Below are 25,000 nucleotides of genomic sequence, written 5' to 3' on the forward strand. Positions count from 1 at the left end.
GAAATAAAGAGAGGAAAGCATCGGCGTTTTTCTATCAGGTCGAATTAACATCTTTCGAACAAAATTCTTGGGTGTAGTTAACATCAGTAACAAGTAAAAAATACATCGAAGTTTTTTTCGTTGCAATCGAGTTTTCTGTACAACGTATAAAGCTGTATAAGCTCGTCATCAACATTCAGTTATAACTGTACAGTTGGACTGTGCAGTTATAACTGAACGTTAGTGTGGACAACCTGCACAGCTTTTCTGGCCTGCACAGGCGGCCTGGGTTAATAGCTCATCTAAATCGATGAGCCTCAGGCCAAACGGCTGCGCATGCACATTGCAATGTTAATGTGGTGGATGCAACTTTTTTTGGCTTAGTTAAAGTCAGTTCGCTGTCCGTCCGTGGACAGATAACATGTACAGCCAGTTACAAAATTGGTGTCTCCCCGCCAGGCCTGGCTCGGTGAGATCATGCCCTTCTTGCCCTGAAAGTGGCCCACGTTCAAACAACCAGTACATAGTTAGAATGGTTCGAAAGGGAGGAGGGGGGAAATTACAGTAATCACACAAAGAAATGCAATATTGAATGAGATATATATGGTCAGAGAGAGAGAGAGAGAGAGAGAGAGAGCTTTTATTCCTGTTTAGTTATTAATCTGACGGATATACTTGAGACCTTTTGCTTTAAGAAACATGACATATGTTATCATATATTTTTTGGAAAATAATTATTATGAAATCTTATCGCATTGTATTGTTTTTAATCGTTATCACATTTTCTCAAATAGAAATGCCTTAAACATTGTTGGAACTGACTATTCATATTAATATTAATCAGACGAAATATCCTTTTTAATTATCATATAAGCATCTGTATTTTCTCTCTCTCTCTCTCTCTCTCATTCTGTCCTCCGTCTTATATCGCCTGGATTGACTATTTAAATAATGGTAGGTGTTTGATATGTTATTTGGATGTGGCCAAGGATCACAAAACCGTAAATGGCTACTCTACCAACTTGTGCTAGGCTGTATCTATTTTTGCCCTAGATTAACTGGACTATAATTACCTGTATTACCAATAATATACGAATCTGGTCACAAAGATGTTACACACCAGGTTTTGGTAGCCGTGGGTAATATAAGTCATCAAAGCACCAATTTTGCAAGGATATTATTTTATCAATTAATCTATGCTAAGAACACTTACTGGATATGCTAATCTAGTACCACAGGATTTGTCTTTATGGCATAACTTAGTTTAAGTTACCAGTATTTGAGTGTTATTGGACCACTTGGCTCCACCTCTCACAATCGCCTATATATTTCTTATATTATAGAATATTTGTTATAATTATTTCCGGAATTATTTTCTGAAAATAAATTATGTGAATGAAATGCAGTGATATGCGTGCATCGGTGCAATAACATAATGATGGTGAGGTATAAAGTATGTAGGTGTTGCAAACCGTATATTATTGAGATTATTTAGTGTCTCAAATTATTTGGTGATATTCTGTAGACCTGGTCAAATCGGTCACGTCTCAGCTAACCATAACCCCCCCCCCACCCACCGACAAACAGCCATCCCCCCCCCCCCCCCCCCCCCACCCCCCCCCCCCCCCCCCCCCCCGAACCCCGGGTAACGCTTGCTCACTCATTCCGCTTCTATTCGTGGCTTCAGCGGCTAATATCCAACACACATTGCTGTAATAAAGAATAATTGTAAACATTTAGGAAATATAATGGCATATGAAATACTGTCATCTGAGTATTATTTTACCTTCCAAGAAACATCCATCAGAACAATCTCCTAATAACTGTAAGACATTAAAATCCCGAACATGAGGAGGTAGGAGGATAGAAGAATATTTATAACAAGGTGGGGGTTAAAGGTAATGGGGACAAGTGACACTGGGTGACCTTAATTCAAGTCTTGACGGGTTTCGCTTACCAACATTTATAAAGTAAAGATAGTAATACCTTTACTGATTTCAGTAATATCAATAATTCTAAGTCGCCATCAATGACTGACACTTAGCGTTATAAAAGTAACTGAGATCAATCTATGCATATTTGGTTAATGTCTGTAACTATCGTTTACGTTATGAACTCCTAGTTTTTCCCACGAGGTAACGTGCCACAACAGCCATGGAAGAGCTGCATAACGCCATTGGTCTTGACAGTCGTGTTTGCAGCCTTTGTGGATTTGGCAATTACGATTATCTACACTTAGGTAAGTGTTAGTCGAGGTCATTGTATTTATCTATACATGTGGAATAACTCTTCTAACATAATGTTGTGCACTATTTATAATCTATTATATTATACTCGTCTATGGCAACGTTTGTAGGGATGACGGCAGCAAACAAAGGCAAACTCCGTTAAGCATATACCTCAAAGGCTGCGAACACGACTGTCAAGACCACTGGTGTTATATACAGCTCGTCCATGGCTGTGTGTGGCACGTTACTCGTGTGAAAACCAGGATTCATAACGTAAATGATAGTTACAGACATAAACAGATATACAAAGATTATCTCAGTAACTTATAATGCTATGTGCCGGTCGTGATGGCGACTTAGAATCATTGATATTAACTGCTATCAGTAAAGGTATTACTATCTTACTTATAAATGTTGATAAGCGAACCCGTCAAGAGTTATATTAAGGTCACCCAATGTCACTGTCCCCCATCACCTTTAACCACCACCTTGTTATAAACATCCTTCTATCCTCGCACCTCCCTCATGTTCGGGATTTCAGTGTCTTACAGTTATTATGAGATTGTTCTGATGGATGCTTTTTGGAAATTAAAATAATACTCAGATGACAGTATTTTTCATATGCCATTTATTTTCCAAATGTTTACGACTTTTTATTACAAAAAATGAAAAGATGGCTATGTAAAAGAACCATGAGTAGGACATATCGAAAGTGGGGGGTTTCCTGAATAGCTTGGAGGGGGAACACCAACAAAGTGTGTTGGACGTTACCGCTGAAGCCACGAATAAGGCGAAGTGAGTGAGAGGAGGGGGTGGCGGTGAGGTGGGGGGGGGGGGGGGATGGTTAGCTAAGACGTGACGATGGTCTGAGCAGGTCTAAAGACTGTCCCCAAATAATTTGAGACTAATATGTTAATAGTGTACAGTTTTGCAACACCTACATAATTCATACCCCACCAATCATTATATTAATGCACTGATGCACGCATTTCCCTGCTTTCTTTTCACATAATTTATTTTCACAAAGAGTTTCGGAAATAATATAATAAATCTATAATATAAGAAATATAGCAAATTGAAATACTTTCTACAAGTAGTCTAGATGGTTGTGAGTTGGTGTAGCCAAGTGGTCCATCACACTCAAATACTGGTAACTCAACTAAGTTATGCCATAAATACAAATCCTGTGGTACTAGATTAGCATATCCAGTAATGTGTTCTTAGCATAGATTGATTAATAAAATATCCTTGCAAAACTGATGTTTTGATGACTTATACAACCCACGGCTAGAAAACCTGGTTTGTAACATCTTTGTGATCAAATTCATGTATTATTGGTAATACAGGTAATTATAGTCCAGTTAATCTAGTGCAAGAATAGATACAGCCTAGCACAAGTTGGTAGAGTAGCCATTTACGGTTTTGCGCATCCTTGGTCACATCCAAATAACATATCAAACATTTACCATTATTTAAATAGTCAATCCAGGCGATATAAGACGGAGGACAGAGAGAGAGAGAGAGAGAGAGAGAGAGAGAGAGAGAGAGAGAGAGAGAGAGAGAATATAGCTGCTTATAAGATAATTACAAAGGACATTTTCGTCTGAGTAATATTAATATGAATAGTCAGTTCCAACATTTTTATTTAGAAAATGCGATAACGATTAAAACAGTACGATGTGATAAGCTTTCATAACAATTATTTTCTATATGATAACATGTTTTCTTAAAGCAGAAGTATCAAGTATATCCGTCGCATTAATAACTAACCAGGAATAAAAACTCTCTCTCTCTTCTCTCTCTCTCGTCTCTCTCTCTCTCTCTCTTCTCCCTGTCCATGTATATTTCCTTCAATATTGCATTTCTTTGCATGATTACCGTAATTTCCCTTCTCCTCCCTTTCGAACCATTCTAACTAAGTACTGGTTGTTTGAACTTGGGCCACTTTCAGGGCAAGAAAGGCATGATCTCACCGAGCAAGGCCTGGCGGGGAGACACCGCTTTTGTAACTGGCTGTACGAATCAAGAACACTGAGTTGGATTTATTAAATTGAAAGTGTTTATACCTAAATTGATGGTATATTGGATTAACCGGAGTTTTTTCAAATAATTGAAATAAGGATATCTAATAAATTTTTTTGTATAATATTTTTTCATTTAGAAAAAAATGGTATAATGACGGTTGAAAGTGGCAGCATCATTCCTGAATGGTTTGTAGATTTCATTGAAACCTTCTATAAGAATGAGACTTTGCTTTGGCCAGTAATATCCAAGGGCTATCGTAACACATTAAGACTAAGTATGTTTTTATCTGTAGTATAAACTATAATTGCAAGTCAGTTTTCAATGAGAATCAATATTATAACAACATAATGTGAAACAAGAATAGGACTATAGTTTTCTATAATTAAATACATGATAATGCATTATGTATGTAATTCATTTTTAAAATGAGAACAAAATAATATTCTACTTTCTGATGAAACAAAATCGAACAATATTGCTTACATCCCACGTCAGTTCGTTTTGAGATAAAATTTGACTAATCAACACACTAAAGAAACACAATAAGACAGTAGTAAACTAAGGATTTTCATTAACTGTAACACGTCATAAGGTCAACTTAAATGAAAACATATGAGTATTATTAGCTTTTAATGACCTTTCCGTGGAACTCTTCCTTCATTCAAAAAGGTATTTATGGGAAGTCCTTGGGGCCAAATTTAAAACTCTTAACAGATTCACATGCGAGTACTTAATAGTGTTTTGTTTTAATTACAACCACTCTTTCCATGGACGTTTCTCTACTAGACGTTGATGAGATTTTTTTGGTTTATGATGTCAGCAAGCCAATTACGGCCAAAGCATCGTGTGTTGACACAACGGCTGTTAATGCGATGGAGGAGGAAAAAAACTGTATCGTTAGTGGCGAAGATGAATGCTAGCGGCGAGCTTAAAACTATCAGCTACGCCTACGACTGGTAGCCCTTCAGCCTTCAGTTGCTCCCCAGATGCAGTAGACTGAGGTTGCGTCGCACGCCTTTGGAGAGTCCGCTGCCAGACGTTATGGAATCCATAGGCTAACTTTAACCGTTAAAGATAATGATAACTACTGAGGCTATCGGTTACAATTTATAAATAGTTGATTATTAGAGGGTGGATGATCAACGTATCAATTTGCAGCCCTCTAGCCTTGGTAGTTTTTAAGATCTGAGGGCAGACCGAAAAAGTGCGGACATACTAAGTCGTCACAATAGCTTTCTCTTACAGAAACTAAACAAGTGAAAAAAAAAAAAATAGAAAGAAGTTTCTTCGGCGTAATTGAGTTTTCTGCAAGAGACAGGAGAATGAGGGTGCGCCCCATGCCTCCGGAAAGGGCTGGCCAGATGCACGATCCATCGCTAACATTGACCTTAGATAAAATAAAACTCCAGAGATTAGAGAGGTTGCAATTTGGTATGTTTGATGATTGGAAGGTGGAGGATCAAAATGCCAATTTTCAGCCCGTTTAACCTCAGCAGTTTTTTTTAGTTCTGAGGGCGGAGAGAATAAAGTGCGGACGGACGACAAACAAATCCGGCATAAAAGTTTTCTTTTCATAGAAAACTAAATGGAGGTTAATCTCTAATAGCAAAATATAACAAGAATTTCTATTCAGAATCATGTACAGGACCGTAAAACCAAGAATCAGCTGATAGCAGGAAAACATCTGCCAAAAAGTCGCCTTTTACCAGAAACCTTGCTTATAGACGGGGAACCGAACGGCGGCAATACGCCATCACTCTCTATAGACAAGCATGAGTATCCTTCAGTATACAAAATCCACTATATCAATCCTGTTTCTTCTGTGTCTCGACCTAAACTACCTTACTTTCACTCTAAATAAAAAAAGATAGATAAAATACACAAGTCACAATGAAGTAGGTGATCGTATCCCAAGTCTGACACATACTAAGAACATTTTCATTTAAATTTACTTCCAGACTTCTCATACGAGCAAATATTAGGCGGTTACAATGTCAGCTTAGTCCAATTAAAACTATTCACTTTATATTGTATTGTAAGCGAGGTAGAACACTGAACTCAAGTATGTCTGTCAGTGTGTGTGTGGTGTGTGTCTCTCTCTCTCTCTCTATCTCTCTCTCTCTCTCTACACACACACAAAACACACACGAACGCACACATTATAAATATCTATATATATATATATATATATATATATATATAATATATATATATATATATATATATATATATATATATATCGAGAAGAGAGAGAGAAGATGAATGAGAGAAGAGAGAGAGAGAGAGAGAGAACGAGAGAGAGAGAGAGAGAGAGAGAGAGAGAGAGAGAGAGAGAGCGAGATGGATAGGCACTTGGCAGCCATTGTTTTCACGTCCTAGGTTTTTTTTTCTATGCAAATCAGGAACATTTCCATAACCCGTTTTTTCCTGTAAATTAATCTTCACAAGCTTCTAGTTAGAGGCGTATCACATTGTAAATAAAAGTTCCTAAATCTAAAACATTTAATGAATTTTTCTTTCCTAAGCATCTCATTCTTATCTATACTATATACACAACTTACTAAGCAGGCATTATCGAATAGTTAATAATATATATCCTTTTAGTTTTCTGTAAAAAAATTAATTGGGAAGGCTTTGTCTGTCCGCCCTCAGATCTTAAAAAAGTTCCGAGGCTAGAGGGTTGCAAATTGGTATGTTGATCATCCTTCCTCTCTCCAATCATCAAACATACCAAATTGCAGCCCTCTAGCCTCGGTAGTTTTTATTTCATTTAAAGTTAAAGTTAGTAATGATCGTGTGCCTGGCGACGCTAAAGGACAGGTCACCACCAGGCCGTGGCTTTATTTTTCATGGGCTGCCGCTCTACAGCATTATACGCTGGTACAGATAACTCGATTGCGCCGAAGTTTCTTCGGCCCATTTTTTTTTTCTTGTACTTATACTAAGACTTAAAGAAAAATTCTTCAGCAGAAAAGTGCATATACCTGAAATATCTTATACTGATCACCAAACGAATTGGAACTTCTTTATTAACGATGCGATAATTAGATAATGCTTCCGGAATGGCGATGAGATGGAAAGTGTTCGTCCTGCAAATGAACACTATCCATTGTGAAATGTATTGCTTGTTCATTTGCCCATTTCTTTTAAGTGTAAAACATCATTATGTTAAAAATCTATAGGACCTTGAAACTTCTGACTAAATAGGAGGTTATATGAAAAATGGAAGAGATCTGGTAGAGAATTAAGCTGACTAAAACACGATGATGTATCATAGACGTGATGTAAATACTTTCATTTAGAGAAAAGAATAATTATCTACTGAAATCAATCATCTGAAAGATTGTCAGGGATGATGTTTCACCAAAGGGTCTCAAACACAAACGAGAAGTGTTGTTAAGAGCGGAAGGAGGTTAGTTCAAAGAGATATAGGGATTCATGAAGAACCATAGGGGAATCAGTAGGTTTTCGTAAAGTTATGATGACTAAGGTCAGTTCTATTTAATAGAGAGAAAAGGAAAGAAGGATAGCAAATAAGCCGGAGAGAGAGAGAGAGAGAGAGGAAGAGAGAGAGAGAGAGAAATTGTCCAAGAAAACATATAATTTTCGGATTTTTTATTTTTACTGCAAATTACTTTCTCATAATATCCCCATGCTCTCTCTCTATCTCTCTCTCTCTCTCTCTCTCTCCGCTCTCTCTCTTTCTTTCCTCTCTCTCTCCTTGACATACATACGAGCCAGCTTTGGACACATTTTTCTTTTTTGTTTTTCAAATAAAGTATGTCACCGACAAACGTCCATATAATAAAGTATGTCACCTACAAAAGTCCATTTAATAAAGTTTTTTTACCTAAAAAGTCTATTTAATGAAGTGTCACCTAAAAAAAAGTCCATCTAATAAAGTATGCCACCATAAAGTAAGTCACTACAAAAGTCCATTTATTGAAAATTTTAACCAAATGTGATAAAAATATGATTTTAAGTTATCAGGTAATCCCAGTCACTGACCGTTGACCTTGGCAAAATTCTCGTAAATTCTAGAAAATCGAGGTTACCAGATCAGCGCTATGAGCGACTTCATTTGAAAACAATTCTTGTTTGACGCGAGAAAGAAAGAGCAACAAATATGTATCTGGGCTTCTGCTGCAAAGAGAAATGCTTTGAATATGTTGGGATGCAGTGCGGAACTATGTTCCATTTTTATATCTTTCGTAATTATATATCTGATTATGCCTTTAAGACCCTCTCTCTCTCTCTCTCCTCTCTCTCTCTCTCTCTCTCTCTCTCTCTCTCTCTGTGATATTAGGGTCACAAGGAAAGCTCACTATATAAGGGGCATGAGACGTGCAAATACTCTTGCCATAGCCGAGGAATTTGCATCGTAAAAAAAGTCACGTGAGATTTCGATTTTAAAGTTTATATTTCATACACTTATTTTTCTTTTGTATCTTTACACAAAATCCTATAATGAATAGAATAGAATAGAATAAAATAGAATAGAATACAGTCCAAAGGCCAAGCGCTGGAACCATGAGGTTTCATTCAGCGCTGAAATGGAAATTGACCGTTAAAAAAAAGCGGTTAAAATCAAGCGTTAGGAGAGAGTGGAAAGGAAGATGGAAGAAAGAATATGAACGAAGGTACATTAAATAGAGTATAAAAGGGGCCAGCTATGGGCAGAAAGGACACTGCAAATAACCCCAAGTAATGCCTGCAGTACCTCGCATGAGATACAGTTTCGGCACTACCCCTTACAGAGTCTTGTAATGAAGAATAACTTAAAAAAAATAAAAAACAAAAAAAACATAAAGAGCACTGAAGTCCTTTGTTGCTGATGTTGTACCTTAACAATAGTAATCCATGGGAGGTATAAAAAATTCAATAAAAACATTGTATCATGGAAGTTTTTTAATAAATACGATTTTTTCCCCTCTGGTTCATTAAATTTTTTTACTGGATTCTGCAGAAAGTGGATTCTAGCGAAAATCGACACAACGATGTGTCCATAAGAAAATGAAATTCCTACCTATAAAAGATTTCATTGTGGTTTTGGAAACCGAAGGACTTATGTAAGGCAAAGAATTATCGCTTGAAGTTTTTTTTTTTTTTTTTGAAAATAGGAAAGGGGAAAAAAGAGGAAAAAATTTTAGATGAATGACGTAAAAAAAGTTTCTATTAAAAATGAAATTAAATAACAGTTTTGAAAAAATGGGCACATCCTGCTGATATATTGCAGGTCTAAAGATTATCGCATTCGTATCATTGCTCTCACAGGTTTTGAATTTTACAGAAATTACATCAAGTAAATATTAGGAAAAACATCGATTATGAACAAACTAGTGCACGAGCACAGTGACACACATAAAAACGATATGAAAACGTGAAGCCAGAAGGTTAAACCGGGATTCTCAAAGGATAAGACCTTCTTTCCGTAAGGGTAGGATTGAATTCAAGGACGACGAAGAAGTGGCAACAACGCATTGACCTAAGGTAAAGGCTAGAGATTCTTCTTTAAATCGTCGCACTATAGGATCAATTGTATCTCAAAACCATTCAAATGCGGAAAAGGTCATTCCATCTAAACTTTATCTTTAGATGAGTAACAGTTGTCTGAATGAAGGACAATTAAAATTACTATTAATATCTAGTTTCCCTTTTTATTTTTCTGGTGCATTAAAATTTATGTTTTATGGTGGCTGCATTACTTTTTTTGTATCACGTTTTAATTTCCTCTTGATAGGAGTGTTATACGTACATACACATACATACATACATATGTGCAAAGCGCACGCACATACACACGTATAGCTATGTATATATTATATATATATATATATATATATATATATATATATATATATATATATATATATATATATATATATATATAAGATAGATATATATATATCATATATATATATCATATATATATATATATATATATATATATATATAATATATATATATATATCGTTATCACCCATATATTGATTCCCATTTAGAGGGGTTGTCACCAAGAGGATAGAGCCTCTTGGTTCTCAGTAATTCCCTAATGGTGCGGTTGCTGGCTTGATCCCGGCTGAAAGGTACCATTTCGCAAACTGCTCTGCAATGGGCGGCAGAAGGGGATCGGACGATACGATGATTATTAGAATTTTTGCGAAAGCTCGCATTAATGGATGAATATTTCCATTCCATACCTTACCATTGCATTTGCTCTGTCATGAAAATTATTTAATTATAAATCTTCAGACATTATAGTTTTTTTTATTCCTTAATTCTCTGATAAAAAAAAATCCTTTTTATAAAAACTTAACAACTCAGCACTGATTACACAGTCACATCGCCAGTGGAAAAAAATTTACACTTAATGAAGTCTTGGTATTCTAGAACTAGCTTAATTTCCAGTTCCCGTTAAGCGGAATCTAGAAGACATTTTCAAGAGTGCATTTCCGTTGTAATTATTTCATTTATCGCTCAGGGTTTGTTTTCTTTTGCTTATGTTTGATCAGCTTTTTTGTGTTCTTGTCTTACCTCCTCTTCTACTGGTGTTGGCCTCTTAAGTGTGATTTATACGTCCCCAGTCTTTAGCTGCCAGTGTAAATGATGCAATTTTCCAGAACGTCTGAATGCTAATGAAAATTTACTTAAAAACATTCAGCTTTTAGATCTAATAGGATGTTTGTACGATAAACCAAAGTAGAAGAACTAATATTAATGTTTTCCTGCTTATAATTCAAAGTGCATGGAAACACATAAGAAAAATCCGTGAAATAAAGCCATTGTTTGAAAATTTCAATTCATATCCCTTGGTTAAGTCTAAGTAAGGGAATAGATTACCAATTGACAGAATACAATCATCATCCTCGCAATTACAAACTTTTATTTACCTATGCCATCCATAACGGAAATAACAACTCTCTCTCTCTCTCTCTCTCTCTCTCTCTCTCTCTCTCTCTCTCTCTCTCTCTCTCTTTTCAACAAGCTGAAATTTGATTTCGTGATGATACACTGCCTTAAGTCTGACAGTTTCGTTTATCCCAAGTTCTTTGAAGAAAGGACCCATTCAATAAAACTATATATCAGCCAGAGTATAAATGACAATGTAAAGCCTTAAAGTTTCCCGAAATATTCGAGGTTACGGGGTGTTACCAGACACACTGTTATTCATCACTTCATTCAGGAGAGACTTGGAATTCCATAACAGAAAGCTCTCTCTCTCCCGCACCACGCAGGCAAGGTGATGCTGTAAACCACCCATTTATATGTCATATTTGTGCATGTGTAAATAACACAGAAATAAATATATTTTACTTCACAATTTACTGGGCATACCAGATATGATACAAATTGAACTTCTTTATGTGAAACATAAACTGAGGTGTATTAAATGACGCGGTAGATTTCCTAGTCTAAATGATTATTATTATTATTATTATTATTATTATTATTATTATTATTATTATTATTATTATTATTATTATTATTATTATTATTATTATTATTATTATTATTATTTGAAGCATGTTCTGCTCAAGGATATTGGTTTCAGCTGCACTTATTTTATAGAATAGAAAAAGTAATTCTTCTAAAATAAAATTAAAATATCTAATTAATTATTATTTATTTTTTTGCTCTATCACAGTCCTCCAATTCGACTGGGTGGTATTTATAGTGTGGGTTCCGGGTTGCATCCTGCCTCCTTAGGAGTCCATCATTTTCTTACCATGTGCACCGTTTCTAGGATCACACTCTTCTGCATGAGTCCTGGAGCTACTTCAGCGTCTAGTTTTTCTAGATTCCTTTTCAGGGATCTTGGGATCGTGCCTAGTGCTCCTATGATTATGGGTACGATTTCCACTGGCATATCCCATATCCTTCTTATTTCTATTTTCAGATCTTGAAAACAAAACTTATCCATATTTTCCCTCTCTTTCTCTTCAACTCTGGTGTCCCATGGTATTGCGACATCAATGAGTGATACTTTCTTCTTGACTTTGTCAATCAACGTCACGTCTGGTCTGTTTGCACGTATCTATCCCGTATCGTTCTGATACCATAGTCCCAGAAGATCTTTGCGTGATCGTTTCTATCACTCCCTCAGGTTGGTGCTCGTACCACTTATACTGCAAGGTAACTGATGTTTCTTGCACAGGCTCCAGTGGAGGGCTTTTGCCACAGAATCATGCCTCTTTTTGTACTGGTTCTGTGCAAGTGCCGGGCATTCGCTTGCTATGTGGTTTATGGTTTCATTTTTCGTATTGCACTTCCTACATATGGGAGAGATGTTATTTCCGTCTATCGTTCTTTGAACATATCTGGTTCTTAGGGCCTGATCTGTGCCGCTGTTATCATTCCTTCAGTTTCCTTCTTTAGCTCTCCCCTCTGTAGCCATTACCGTGTATCATCGCTGGCTAGTTCTTTAGTCTATCTCATGTATTGTCCGTGCTTTGGTTGTTGGTGCCAGTCCTCTGTTCTGTCTGTCATTCTCCTGTCTCTTATATTTCTGGGTCTTCGTTCCTACTTTTATTAGTCCTTCTTCCAATGCACTTTTTAGCCATCGTCTTCACTGGTTTTCAGATATTGCCCCAGTGCTCTGTTCTCTTGATTCTTGACGCAGTCCCTTTATACTTATTATATTATATTATTATTTTATTATTATTATTATTATTATTATTATTATTATTTTATGATTATTATTCTTGCTACAGAAGACTTTTCCACTGCCCAGAATACTATTAACATTCTTTATATCTTTGAAACTGTTGTAGTGTAGAAATATTGCTAAAAAGTTCAACATTAAAAAAAAAAGACCAAAAACAAAAACAAAATTCTAAGTGAGATTCAAAGAACAGAAGTTATCATTGTCCTTAAAAGCTAGAAAAAGGGGAGGGAATTCCAAATTACAAAAACAGAATTAAGGTTTGAAACTGATTTTACTACGAAAATATTAGGAGACAGCAACTCATGACATCGCATCTAATCGTAGCCGGTGGAAGCTACGAGAGGCAAGCAAAGCAAAACACCTGACTATAGAAAACACTAGTCTGTTTTGCCATTGTCGTTGCCAGAAGCGAAACAGCTTAACTAGCTGTATTACAGAAAATGAGCTTTAATCTTATGATTCGCTAAAGCAATTTGAAAACCTTGTAATCATTATATTTAACATAATGATACTCAGAACGAGCCAATTTCTCAACAGACGACAGACATGAAGCCTTTCATACAGGAAGATCAAACAAGAATTTTTCTGGCGTCCTTACCAAGAGCTATGAAGTCTTTTGCTTAATTGTAATTAAATTTAATATATCTGGATGGAGACTTGCAATCGGTTGAAATTCAGTCATTATGTTTTTTTGTTCACCCACCAAAAATGTGAATATGGTTTCTATATGCATATATATATATATATATATATATATATAATATATATATATATATATATATAATATATATATATATATATATATATAGATCATACAATATATATATATATATATATATAATATATACTATATATATTATATATATATATATATATATATATGAAATAATATACATATATATATATATATATATATATATATATATATATATATATATATATATATCTATATATATATATAGATATATATATATATATATATAGATATATAATATACATATTATATATATATATATATATATATATATATATATATATATATATATATATATATATATATATATATATATATTAGGGCTTGGTGCCTTGTATGATAAGGCGCCCTATGAGGTAATGTTAGACTTGCGATAATCTATACGCTAAGTCGGTTGGTATTGCACTTCCATCTTCAATGGAGTGTCTGGGGTTTTGTAGATCACTTACGAAGTCGGTATTATCTTTACGACGATGTGTTAAAAACTCATGGTTCGGTGAGGTTCTTGTAGAAAAACACTAAGTATAAAAAAATTATATATTCTTCTGAAGTTTTACATGGTGAAGATCAGGTATGATTGACAAGTCTTCTAATAACGATAGCTTGATCGCTTCTGCCAATGATGATGATTAATCCTATTCCTCTACATGATAAAGCTTAGGTAAAGAGGTACAGGTCTTCTAATGACGATAGCTAACTCTCTTCTGCCTGTCTACCATCTCTGTTACAAGTTATGAAGGAACAGACAGTAGTTCGAAACATATGAACATACATACAATGACATAGTTTCATACGAACACACAATCGAATGAGACACGCTACAGATCACGTAGGCCGTTTGAATAATAGGTCGGGGTAGTTGTCTCAAGCAGGGAGCTTGGACTGTTCAAAACAAAGAATGACCACAGATGACGGCATGTCAACTTAGCCTACATACTTATTGTACAAGTCAATCTTTAGCGTCTCTAGTCTGATCACATTCCTGCAAGCAATCTTTTATATATATGGACTAACATTCCATATTTTTATTATGTAAAACACTTACATCAGCTCGGTCAGCTACCAAAACCAACCACTGAATATTACTCAAACTTGACTTGCATTTGACTTATAGGAGTGTGATACAGACACTAGTCGAATGGATATATATATAAGTAAATAAAAATTCATGGTGTACAGTAACATGATTCTTGAATTAAAGTAATAAAATATAAAAACAATGATATTGGTAAATAATAGTGATCACGTGATATATAATGATACAGCTTTTCAATTCATCTCATTAAGTACATATGCTACAGAAAATACTAATGTACTCTGATAATTGCATAGAATGAAGATTAACATGATAAAAATCATATTTTAACTGATAAAAAATCATATATGAATTGATAAAATTTATAATGTTATGCTGATTGATTCGTTGATTTTTATGCTAATGTTATATATTCTGCGGATATTGTTAAGATAAAAGGTAACTGATTGATTATAGGCTACCTGATTTTTTGTTTATACATATGTATATGGATTCATATAATTATGATTAATATATGTGCACTTTAAATAGATTCCTACTGCGTACACGCAAAGATATTTATTTAGATTCTGTTATTTATGATATTTATATATAGGATACATGATACTTTATATTATAGGATACATGATACTTTATATGATAGGATAAACGACCGAGGTTATACTACTTCACTTTTAACTAGCTTTCGAACAACTTTTCGTCCATTACACAGTTCCAGACAACCACCTTTAGCCAAATGAAACGGCCTTTTTCAATGGTTAAAACAAGGGGAAAATTTGCCTGGGCGGGTCCAACGTTCCATTTTGCGCTCATACTTATTCTCTGCATCCTAAGCTACGCGATTACGGTTCGCGATGAATAAAAACATCCCCAGCACGAGTCCTTCGCAGCAAAGTAGAGTTGAATATCCTTCGGGTCGAAATTGTCGGAAGTATGTCCCATTCGTAGTCGATTCCGACAGCCGCCGGAGCATTCCGCATTAAAACGAGATTAACGACGAGATACGGTGTCGGTCGAAAAAGTCCATGAAATTCCTTTCACATTGTAGGCGGTTGTTACTTGACTGTAGTCGTCCGCTGCGACGAACGATTTTTTTGAAGTTGCGATGTGAAACTCGTACTGCAGGATACTGTAACCAGGTTCCATTAATCAGCCTGCAAGTTAAATTATACTTGTCACAAGGGCAAAGTAAATTCAGACGACATCCAAATACAGGGGAGGGGAGAGAGCCATTTAGACCAGACTTAACCCACATGAATTCGCTGATATTTTGGAATTCAAAAGAGTCCGCTGTACAAACTTTTTTTATCCATGGCATTAACAATGAGTGAATCTATCCAGGTCTATGATGACTGTAAAAAATATCCCTAATTATAAAAATAAATAGATATCAATACGAATCTCAAAGAAAATTCGATTATTACTGGGTAGTAAGTTACTAGACAAAGAAGTGGAAAATGGAGCTATTTGTAAGATTGCCAGGCAACATAAGAGTCAAAGAGAAGATTAATCATGATTCTGTATTTCTCTTGCTAACTGAAATTAAGTTGTGATAAAATCTGATCCTATGTGCCCTAACAAAAGTTTCATATTCAATTTTCTCGCGCGCATCCTCTGAGGTTAATTTTTAAAAACTTTATTAATAGGTAGGAGATGCAACGAAAAAAAAACCCACTATGTAACTAATTTCTATATAAACTTTGGGTTTTTCAAGAAAATGCGACATTTTCCCATGAATGTGATTTACCTGGATTGTAATAAGCTAATGTTGCAAGTAAATAATCCATATCCATATCGTGATACTTCTAAATGTCTATGAGGTTCAGAAAAAAATAATTCATTTTGATGTTATAGAAATTCTATTTCCTTATTTTGTTTATTAATTTTAAAATGATTGCAAGTTGCATTGCGCACACCGATAGACACCTGTACCTAATGTCTGCCTTGCCATGAGAAGTTCGGGCTAAGCATTCCTTTCTCCAGTCAATCTGTTTTTGCAAGCAGAGACGACACACAAATGAAGCCTGTGTAAGCAGATTATTGAGGTTAAAAGGAACAAATGCTGATACGGCAATGATGACGTCGTCACTGGCAGGAGATTGCTCTCAGCCAGCTAAGAGTTACGTTACTTGCTGTAAGAGATACGACTTTAGGATAAATTTTTTGTTTTTTAATACTCGACCCACATGAGAAGAATGCCTGAAAAAAAAACAGTACCAAAATTGAAAAACAATATATTAGTTTCATGCTGGAAATCTGCATAATTGTAATTATGTTAAATTAAATATTCCTTATTCAAACTATATGAAAAAAGGTTTCCATACAAATTCTATATATTTTATTAGCCCACCCTGTATAAGATTCATATAGGATTATTTCATAGATAACATTTTCACTTCTAGACTTCCTGACTTTAAAATCTCATTTATTTTATTTATTTATGTTTATTTATTATATTTTATTTATTTATTTATTTATTTAATTTTTTTTTTTTCATTGACTACGAATATAAATCACAGGGACAGACAATATGTCAGTAGATTTTGGATATGTGTTTGAACTTTTAGCTTATTTGTCATTACTAAAGCGTTTAAGTTAGAGTTCAAATCTTTTACGCATATATATTTTGGATATTTACTTATCTATGGTTACGTTTTGCTTATTGATTTTATCGTGATCCTTTTTTATTATAATTTGTAACCCTTCGACTTCTACGGAGTGATTATATTGACTCCCACTTGTATCCATATTTATCTTATTATTATTTTTTTATATTTATTTATTTATATATTTTTTTATATCTATTTGATAAATTAATGGTTGGCTTGAATATGTGGAAAAGTGTTCTAGCGGCGTAGTTTATAAGGCTACTTGCGGCATCAATTCTATAGATACAAGATATAAATGATAAAGGTATTTAAAACCGCGAGAACCGCTATAATCCAGTTCGGATCCAATATCACGAGTTGTAACTCGTAAGACATTGACACTTCCTATTTAATTATCCGTTATTCTACCAAACCGATTGACTCTGGGTGATAAAAATATATTATTGGTTTCTTAATGGAAAAGGAATTCACACAACGTGTTAAGGAGATTATTATTGATTTACACCACCCGAGTCACAGATTATTATGTGTTGAATTCCATATTTACTGATTTAGCACTCATAAATATTCGTAACGCACTCAATTGTTCGGTGTTTGTTTTTAGTGCTATTAATTCTATATAACGTGTCAAGGAACTATTAACACTAAGAAGTGTTTATTCCCTCTGTCAGACTCGTAATTCTGTTAATAATTCTACGTATATTCTTTCAAGGATTGATTTGGCACAGGATAGGCCCTTAAACTGACAGGTGTCTTAGTGTATCCCTTGTTTTCATGACACGTGTTACAATTAGTGATGTGCTTTTTATATCTGTAAGCATTGTAGGCCAGTAAAATAGTGATTTGGCTTTCTGTGACATACTATGGAACCCTGGATGACGGAATGCAACAGTTTATGACGATTGGTATGAAAGAGATTATTATTACTACCTGGTCGTTAGTTCATCTGTGTCTTCGGGTTTTCCTCGTCACGGACCTACATATAATACTACATTTGATTACATTATTCTGATACACATACCTTAAGTATACTTTTGCTTAGGGTTTCTGCTCGAAGTGTGTATGGTTTTTGCTTAGCTGGCTACCCTGTTTCGTTCGAAGTGTTTATTGTTTTTTGGCTTTACTGCTGCTGACCCTGTTTCGTTCGAAGTGTTTATTGTTTTTGCTTAGCTGCTGCCTGACCCTGTTTCGTCGAAAGTGTTTATTATTTTGCTATTGCTGCGACTCTTGCTTTGTTCAGTTTGTAACAGTTCTGCGCTCCGACCCAGATATTCAATGTCGCGATCTCTTGGTTTAAGGAATTTTCCTTGTTTAGATACGGTTTTAACAATAGGCACGGATATTTCTATATTTTTTTAGTTTAATTAATAGTTCTTTGCAGTATGGTGCGGGATTTGCGGGATATATGTCAGCTATGATAATTGCTTTCCAGGTAGATATCTTATCTTGGCTCCAAAGACCTGAATGATCATTTGTCACCGAGTTCCTTTTGGACTGTGATTAAAGCCTTTGAAAAACTCGGTAAAGGACTCATGTTCGGTAAGGACTTTATCAGGATAGCCATAGATTATGAAGTTAACCCTCTTACGCCGATTGGACGTATTAAACGTCGAGTCAAAATGTCTCCCGTATGCCGATTGGACGTATCATACGTCGGCTCAAAAAAGTTTTTTTAAAAATTCGCGGAAAAATACTTATAGCCTACCAGCCGAAAATTTTGTATCACGCGCCTTGGGGGATGCTGGGAGTTCACGGATCAAGGCGTTGTTTTGTTTACAATCGCTACGCAGGCGCGCAAGCGCGAATTTCTTTTCTTATCGCACTAAAAAGTATCAGTGACACATCTCGGAAATTATTTCGTCACTTTGACATAATTATTGCACCATTTTAAATTATCCTTTACATGAAGTATTATATATGAAAATGTGCGCAATTTCATGCACAATACAACTAAAAAATACTCATGATTGTAGCTTTTATCAATTTTGAAATATTTTCATATAAATAACGATAAGTGCAAAAACATTTCAAACCTTCGGTCAACTTTGACTCTACAGATGGTCGAGAAAGAAACGCAATTGTAAGCTAAAATTCTTATATTATAGTAATATTCCAAAAAAAAAAATAATATTCAATCATTTGCCTTCATTTTGCAACAAATTGGACGTCTCTAGCACAATATTTCGATTTATGGTGAATTTATGAAAAAACTTTTTCCTTACGTTCGTGCCGATAACTCTTCCGATAATTTTTCGATGCGATTGTCCTAATGTTTGCACGCCCTTTTAAATTTGCCGTTACATAAAGTTTATATATGGGAAATGTGCGCAATTTCATGCACAATACAACAAAAAACAACCCATGGTTGTAGCTTTTATCAGTTTTTGAAAATATTTTCATAATAAATAACATTAAGTGCAAAAATTTCAACTTCGGTCAGCTTGACTCTACCTAAATAGGTCGAAAAACGCAATTTCAAGCTAAAACTATATTATATTAGTAATATTCAATCATTTACCTTCATTTTGCAACGACTGGAAGTCTCTAGCACAATATTTCGATTTATGGTGAATTTATGAAAAAAAAAAAATTACGTTCGCGCGGTAACTCTTCCGAAAAAATCAGAATTTTTTTGTGCGATTGTCGAAATGTTTGCACCATTTAAAATTAGCTGTTACATAAAGTTTTATATATGAAAATGTGCGCAATTTCATGTAGAATACAACTAAAAATGATTGAAGGTTGTAGCTTTTCTCTTTTTTCGAAATATTTGCATATAAATCACGATAATAGAAAAAAAAACCACGTCGGTCAAATTTGACTCTACCGAAATAGTTTAAAAACGCAATTGTAAGCCTAAAACTCTTACGGCCTAGTAATATTCCGTCATTTTTCTTCATTTTGAAACAATTTGAAGTCTCTAAAACAATATTGTGATTTATGGTGAATTTTTGAAAAATATATTTACCTTACTCCGCGCGCCGATTCGCGGCCGCAAGTCTCCGAATACGTACTGTCGGCCAAAAAACTATTGGCAGAGTTTCATAATTTTTCGTTCACCTGCCTGACGCACGATTCATGCCTTATCTATTGAATTTTTTTCAAAGATGGAAGAAATCATATGTAATGACGTTGTAAAAAAACAGTCACTGATATCTTTAGAACATTATGTTATGTTATTGTGTAAAACTTATTTTTCTATATAGCAAAATTGACGTGAACGAAACGAAGTGATAAAAAAACGTCATATCACAACCATAGATATACATTACCAAATAGATAGGAGACACCTATCACTGGTAGTATCGCATAAAACATAGTCCTTAAATTATCATTTCAATATCAAGTTGAAGGTAGTTGAACTATTCCATTTGTAAAATTTTACAGAAAACATTGGAATCTCACAAATGCTATCAAATTTAAAAACAAAACAGAAAAACAAAAAAAAAAAAAAAACGATATCCTAACAGTGTGAATCAGGCCACCTCACTCTATTGCGTCTGATGTTAGTGCACGGGAATCTAATGTCAATGTGTCATTTATCGGTCTAAGAAAACATCCCTCGATGAGCGAGAAAATATTGCACTGCATTCGGTGCAAGTTCCTGTTGGAGATATCAGGACAGCTTATAAACCGGAGAGAATCATACATAGATGAATCAAATTGTTTAAAAGAACGGCAAAATTTAGAACATGGGAGGTGGAACACCTCAAAGTACCAACAAGAGAGCAAGTCAATACGTAGTAGTAAACGTGCTGAGCAACATTCATTTATGAATTTTGAATTCTAGTGCATCGTCACGACATTGCTGAACCAGGAATCCATGACTAGCTCTACGCTTATGACTGGTGTCTGATGAATCCTTAGATGGAGAGGGAAAGAGCTTTTTAATCTACACTTGAATTCTTTGATAGGTGTCTAATGAATATGTCTAATGAATAAGCAAACTTATCTTTGATGGATGAGAGATTCAGTTAGGCTTACTCTTGTTTTGTTTTTTATCGGTGGCCAATGGATACCACGGATAGGGAGGGAAACAGTTTCAGTGATGCATGCATTTTTTTCTTCAAAAACCTAAAGAATCCATTTTATTGGAGATACTTTATTAACATCGGCCTAATCCCTCCATCACTCCTATACGCCACCTCCGCTCTTTCTACATCTCAGGCGACTCGAGCCGACTTCTCTCTATGAACTCCGTCGCGTGAAAGCATCAGTAATGAATGATAACGGTTATTTTAAAATTCCCCGCACCGACAACGGACGCCTTAAAATACATGTTTATAAAATATTTTCTGTTCAAAGAAGCTTTATCTTTCATCCCAAAATTATGTGCATACACTCGTGTTACACCTGTAGCCGTCAAAGAGCAACCCTTGATTAAAGCAGTAGGTTTTTCTTAGAAAAATAAATAAATATAAAAATAAATAAAAACATATGAAATAGACTTAAACGAGAATGTCACCTTTCATATTTCTTATCCTTTCAGCTACTTATAATATGCTTATGGTAGAAGGTCTAAGTATACAAGTGAAACTAATTTGAATTAATTTCTATTTAGAAGAAATGAATAGCTACAGAAAGACCAACCTTAGAAAGCTTTAATGAAAAGTAAGCCTTTCTTAATGTATTCGTCAGTTTTGGTTTCCATCAGCTTTCCAACGCGTCCAAATGAAACAGGATGATATGCAAGGAATTCGATAAAAAATAAGATGAATTATATTCGTGTGATTTTTTTTTATGATTGCTTTTTGACTTTGAATAGCTAGGTCGTGAGATAATTATGTTAAGCAATTATGAAAAGGATAAGAAGAAAGGCGAACATGGCTAATAAAACAAGAATAACGGGAATAATCAATAAAGCAGATTAATATATATATATATATATATATATATATATATATATATATATATATATATATATATATATATATATATATATATATATATATATATATATATATATATATATATATATATATATATATATATATATATATATATATATATATAATATATATATATATATATTATATATATATATAATATATATATATATATATATATATATATATATATATATATATATATATATATATATATATATATATATATATATATTGTCGATTTAAATATTCATTTATATTACTTATCCGAGAGAGTATACTGCTGAAAATAGACCTAGGCTAATTATGTGTGAAAATCAGAAGTCCAATTTAGGCCCACTAAATGTGTCATGCAAATTATTTTATTGATCGAGGACAAAATTAGTTAATAAACATCGTTTTCAAAGAATGTTAACGCCTTAATTGATGTATTGTGTATCGACTGTAGGAGACGAAATGACAACACCTCAGTGCAGTACGATACGTTGAGTCAAGACTCGAGCGGCAGCAAAGCCAACTTCAAAATGCTTTGGTATGCTGTCACGAAGCTAGAGTTGAGAATAAAATTAGAAATCGTGGACCCATCGGTATATATTTTCCTTACTTTGCAAATAATTATCTTTTAAAACGTTGAATAAGTCTACTCTATTCTAATGTAATTTATTTCAAGTATAGCACCTCTGAAAGCAAATGTTTTTTATTGTTAAGTAAATAATCTGGCATCTGCATATGGCAATATTTCCATAACGAACAATGAATTAAGAAACTACGCCAATTCTTCGTTGGCCGTCTGTACATGGCATTATCCTAATATTTGCTCCTTTTCATATTAGCCTTTTTATAGAGTTTCATATATCAAAAATATGCGCAAATTCATGAAAATACAATAAAAAATAATTGAAGGTTGTAGCTTTTTCCATCTTTGAAATATGTGCATATGAAAAAATATATATATTAAAATTTCGACATTCGGTCAAATTTAACTCGTCCGAAATGGTCGAAATCTGCAATTCTAATCTAAAACTCTTACAGTATCGTAATATTCAATCATTTGTCTTAATTTTGAAACAAATTGGAAGTCTCTAGAAACATTATTTAGAATTACGGTGAATTTTTGAAAAAAATATTTTTTTGCGTCCGCGCGTAACGAATTCGTACATCATTTGTGATAATATTTTTCCGGTGTTGCTTTTATTGTTTTACAATGATATATATAAAAATGATCGCAATTTAGTGTACAATACAACGCAAAAAAAAAGTAACTGGTTAGCTTTGACCGTTTTCTGCACAGCGTGATTTGAATACAATTATGTATGAATTTTTTTTTTTTCGCTACCATATATCGCATTATTTACATATGATAATGATATTATTTTTCATTTCTGATGGTTGCATTCTAAACTTCAGGCAATGACAAAAAAAGGAGCAAAAAATGAACTCTTAATCTTCAAAAGTACGCGCGCTGTAATTTTTTGAAAAAATTATTTTTTCCACTTCCGCGCTCACTCCAAACCAGGCCCGGCATACGGGAGACGTTTTGATTTTTAGGGCTCCGGCGTAAGAGGGTTAAAAATGTACTAGTGAGTTAAAGATACCTAGCCCTTCCTTGCTATTACTGCATATTTACTTTCAGAGGGCTTTAGTTTACGTGAATAAAAAGCTATAGGAAAGAACTGTTTATCATATTACTGAAGTAATACCCTCTTACCCCTTGGTCTGAGGCGTCTGTTGCAATAAAAAAAAAATTCCTATTTAAATCAGGGATTTTTTAAAGTTAGGTGAGCTGCATTATTCCGCTTTTAAGATATCGAACGCCTGTTGATGCTTTTTTCAGACCATAATAAATTCTACGCTCTTCTTCGTAAGATCTGTTAAGGAGCTGTCATGATTGAAGAGTTACATATTTACATACGATTGTAATACCCACTACAGCGCAAAAGTGCTGTATCCCCCTTTTACGTTAATAAGTACCGGAAAGTTATGAATAGCCGACACTTACCATGGACTACTTTTAAGACCTTGACCAGACACATAAACCTAGATAAACATGTTCGGTTTTAAAAAACTCACATTTAGATATTTTACTCTGAGATTATTTGTCTTTGGTCTCTGTAGCACTAGCTCTACTTTATGTGAATGTACTTCTAAGGTATTAGAAAAGATTACAAGATCATCCATATAGGCATGTAGGTATACCCCTAAAAGTCTCCAAACACTATATTGTAATTGGGGCGCAACGTAAGCCGGAGGCATACGTAAAAAATTGATAATGTCCCCTGAGTGTGCTGAAAAACGGAGTATGAGGTACAATCACTTAGGTAATGGTATCTGGTAAAAGCTTTTAAGTAAGTCCAAGTTGGTGAAAAAAAATTTATTCTAACCTAACAGAGATAAGATGTCGTCGGTACATCGCACTGGAAACTATCGGAGTCGTTTCCTTGTTTAAGCGACAGAATCTACGCAGATACGCCAAGTCCGATCTTTTATGGCATGACGTTTGAGGAAAAATTATATGGGCTTATTTGATTTCCTAATGGCTCTATTACTAACATTTTTCAACTTCGTCATTTATCTCTATTTTGAAATTTCATTGGGGTTCTACACGAAGGTACGTATATAGCTTTAGTGTGTCCTTAGACCGTATTTTGTTTTCAATGACATCCGTTTTTCTCCCAGAGATCACTCGCTAGTGGAGAAACTTCCTGGTATTCAGGTAGAAAATAAAAAAAAATTCTGCTGAATCACTCTGCTTGAATGACTTTACGGATATTACTTTATGATAGATTATCAGAGAGATTCATCCACGACTGGTTGCGCT

Source organism: Macrobrachium nipponense, chromosome 16, assembly GCF_015104395.2.
Source record: "Macrobrachium nipponense isolate FS-2020 chromosome 16, ASM1510439v2, whole genome shotgun sequence".
NCBI lineage: Eukaryota > Metazoa > Arthropoda > Malacostraca > Decapoda > Palaemonidae > Macrobrachium > Macrobrachium nipponense.